The 4239-nt window shown below is 34.7% G+C and overlaps 1 long non-coding RNA gene across 1 annotated transcript; it reads left to right on the forward strand.

Moving 5' to 3' along the window:
* Positions 1-2375: 2375 nt before the first annotated feature.
* Positions 2376-4017, forward strand: LOC100373701 (uncharacterized). The gene is made up of 2 exons (XR_013422691.2): positions 2376-2551; positions 3858-4017. It is a non-coding gene; the product is annotated as an uncharacterized LOC100373701 (long non-coding RNA).
* Positions 4018-4239: the final 222 nt, after the last annotated feature.

Below are 4239 nucleotides of genomic sequence, written 5' to 3' on the forward strand. Positions count from 1 at the left end.
ATATGGGCAGTTGTTTACTTTCTCATTTCTTCCAAATATTTGTTTTAGAGGTATCGAGAATTGTTGACCAATTCGTTACATAATATATCTCAAAAGATACAAATTGCAATTGTAATAATTCTTCAGCATTGCTTATATTATATATTTCTTGATATGTCACAGTGGAATATGCAAATTACTTTCGAAGAATGTACAACCAATTTCTGATACGTATTTATTTTGATCGTCATACCACATGTGGTATTTTTACTATGAACATTGAAGTTGTACTGTCGGTAAATTTATGTTAAACGTCTTGACTCAACTACGATATTTGATATCCCCCTCACATTAGCCGAACATCACCGAGAAATTTCGTTTCTCGGTTGTGATCAACTTTTTACCATCAACAATTCCCCCGACTCGCACCAGGGAATTCTTGTTTGATGATTAAGTTTGAATATTCGATGAGGAGCATTTTTCAATAAAATTAGTCTGAGATACAAACGAGATTCGCGAGTTTCTTTCTGAATCGCTGTCATTGTCCCTTTTTTGAATTTATGAGGGGTGATTTTAATAATATTATCACTACGTCCTAGTTAACACCAAACAAAAATTGCGTTTAGCGAGTATCCGAAGCTGAATTCGAACTGCAATGCGAAACTGAATTTGTTATAATGAGACAATAACTAACTTAATCCATAAACGTCGCGTAATGGTAATGCTATTGTTCATATATGATATATATTTTAAAATTAATGATGAAACATATAATAATGCAATTATTGCTATATGTACGTTTCTATTAACGATGCCATATATGTATGGTTATGAAGGGATTTATTTGATTAATAGTTTATTTTATAATTCACATGTGTGATGAAGTGCGTGTCTGAATTTGTACCCGTAAATGTTCTTAGCATATTTCTTTACTTTCAATTTTATTGAACACGTGTACGATATACAATATTGTTCCAATTGATGTAGTGCTCGCTAGCACTGTATTGAATAATATACGTTTGTGTTCTTGCTGTTATTTTCTTTCAGTCACAGCTGCGCCGATAATTACAACTACTACACCAACACCAATCCCTACAACTGAATCAGGTAAGAACAATACAATTATTCATGTTACTTCAATGCTTTGTTGTACCTGTTTGAGGAAGCTATTACCCACATAGCATTAAATAATTTGACAAGAATATTTATCCAATAGTGCGTATTTGCTCTTTGTGAAATATGTGTCAATGATAAGCTGTGGTATAGTAAAAGTGGATTACGTTTTCTTGCAACTGCTATTCACTTTTAATCTGATGCTCAATTGTGACATGTTGGTGGAATTTCATCATGTGTTAGTATTGTGTATATGTGTATAACGTTACTAGCATTATTATAAATGACTAGTGTTTGTCGTACGAAATGTCACGAAACTTAATGGGATGGAGATAAAAACTTTATTGGTTTGTGTTGGTTTTCAAGATCTTATTTATAAAATGAATGTACGTCTTTCGTTAAAGGGGGGCCGCTCAATCCCATGGATTGCACCAATGAATCATGGGACACTATTGTTTATGTTGTTTACAATGTTAATCTATCTTTTGTTATCCATTGTTATTTTAATCCAGAAAGTAAATTTGTTGTGCGGTTAGGCTTAACTGGAAGGTGCCCCTGTAACGCAACAAATCGTCACATGTAAACTAACGGTTCATATTCGACAGATGGGTCATCCCAAGCATGGAGAGAAGATACCCAGTGCGGACACGGATTCCCTGCTCCAAATGGAGCTAATCCCTCGGAATGTAATCCTCATGGTATATACCCATGCTGTTCTCCACATAGCTGGTGCGGGATAAGTTCTGCGCATTGTACATGTGGCAGCTGTATTGACTACAGAGAAGTATATGGAGGTAAGTGTTGTAGTAATTTAACATGTGTTTGAACGATCTCCGTAGCTTTCCCAATAAAGCATTTTCATTACACAGTACTAGTATGAACATAACAATATTTTTCACAGTTACTGATTCCATCGTCGATGCCTGCACTGGTCCGCCAAAGGTTTTAACTGTTCCCGCTGACGGTGAATTGGTTTTATCGTCACCTAATTATCCCATTTTCTACCCGTTGTATGCCAACTGTCAATGGGTGGTGTCGGCAGAAGACCCAACTCGTGAAATAGAGGTAATCGTATTTTACACATACTCACTTCATCACGCACTTGGTGGGTGGTTCGAGTTCGAAAGGTGGTTGGGTGCTGTAGGCGAGTGCATATGATTTGTATTTACAATACGTTGCTGGGTTTATTACCAATTACATACGCAGTATTTGTATGACGTTTATTGAATTGTCCATTTCTCTTGTACATAGATAACAATTGTAGATGCCGATATATCCGAGTGTTGTGATTATGCCAAGATCGGCAATGGTCAGAGTATAGGTAGTGGCCTAATCGCACTTGTCACTAAAGACAACATAGGCGTGGTTTACAGTGGTGGGTCCACAATATGGGTTCATCTGCAAAGCAGCGGTGTACATGGACAGGGTGCTGGATTTCAACTTAAATTCTCTGATGCAGGTAAAATAGGTGAATCCATTCCAATTTTATTACGTTGTCTATCAATTAATTAATAATTTCATTCTGTTTGCATAAACGGTATAGAGACAGATTTTCAACACTAAATTGTGAGATAGTTCTATCAATGATCTTCTTGTATCTTAACAGTAAATAGACAAGCAGCTGTAAAACCGTGCGTCGTCACAGTAGGAATTGGGATAAATATAAATTGCGGAATACGAAAACGCATATTCATGACTGTATGAAACTCTTGCTTTATAGCGAGAACATTAACATAGATCGCATTTCAAACAGTTTTCTCAGAAATAATTTGGCTAGTCATAAAAGATGCAATATGAACAAAATCACACGTGTCAAGAGAATTTCAATTTTGGAAGAACATAAGTTTAAATTTACAGTTATTGTTCGTACCAAACAACCAGTGCGCATGCGTATTAGAGAATTCCATTACTTCGTCGAACTAATATTCAGATGAATGCTATAATAACGTTTTCATTTTATGATAAATTAAAGTTCAATGTATTTATTAATATTCAGTATCAGACAATAATACTAAAAATCACAGTTCCTCGCCCATATTGCACATTTGAACGAGGTATGGCTCGAAAGTTTAGGAGGTGACCAGTTGGTGAAGTCATAATTGTAAATCTAGTCAGATTTGCTGCTCGGGTGTAATATGAACAAACGAACTACAAGAATGTACATCGCAAGCAGAATGAATTGTCTGTAAATATTCATGCTTTATCGAAACAGTGTGTCAACAGCGTGTTCACGTGTAAGATATGCACCAGTCATCGCATATGTCATATGCAAAAACGTGAAACAAGTCAGTATATGCAGCATCACTGGAGATTGAACACCTAACACATACCTTCTTTTAGTCGGCGTTGGGATATATACCGACAAACAACTCGGTTGTGTCACTTTTCACTTAAAGATTAACTTTTGTGGTTTTACCAGTCATTCGTTTTTATTACTTTATAGGACATGCTATATATACCATTTATAAACGTCTTATTAGAACCAATGTTTGTGACATTATAGTAAAGTACAATGTGTATATTTGAAATGAACATACATGTATCACAGAAGCAGCATGAACATTGCAAGCATCCATATTTAAACAAATCTAACAAACTAATACCATGTGTATGCGTATACGTTTACGAGACCACTTTCTCTTCTTATCGTCTAAACGGTGTTTATAAATAGCAATGTTCTTAACATATACAGCTCGTCAGTGTACCAACATTTGAAACAGATAACAGTATTACGTTTTCACGTTTTTTCTTCTTCTTTTTTCTAGGTAGTAATAAATAATGATTGAATAAATTATCTTGGGACAATTCAAGACATTCTAGATATCTGAGCCATTAAATAAGGAAACATCTTCCTTTTCGGAATGCTACTATATATACTTGATTGTTCTTTTGTTGATCCTTAAATAAAAGTTAATTATAAAGCAATAAATGTTTATTGATGTTAAGATACAATGCTACTCAAAAGTGAAAACTGATGTCATTTTATTTATATTATGTGACATATAATTTTATAAGAATATGACGCATATTGAATGACGACAGGGGTTCACCGGACACAGTTCAAAGGAACATATGAACAAAACAGGAGTGAAAAAAATGTTTTACCATGTGTACCTGTGTAAGGATATATCTCAAAAACAATGTTAT

The sequence above is a fragment of the Saccoglossus kowalevskii genome, chromosome 14 (genome assembly GCF_978046115.1).
Source record: "Saccoglossus kowalevskii chromosome 14, keSacKowa6.1, whole genome shotgun sequence".
NCBI lineage: Eukaryota > Metazoa > Hemichordata > Enteropneusta > Harrimaniidae > Saccoglossus > Saccoglossus kowalevskii.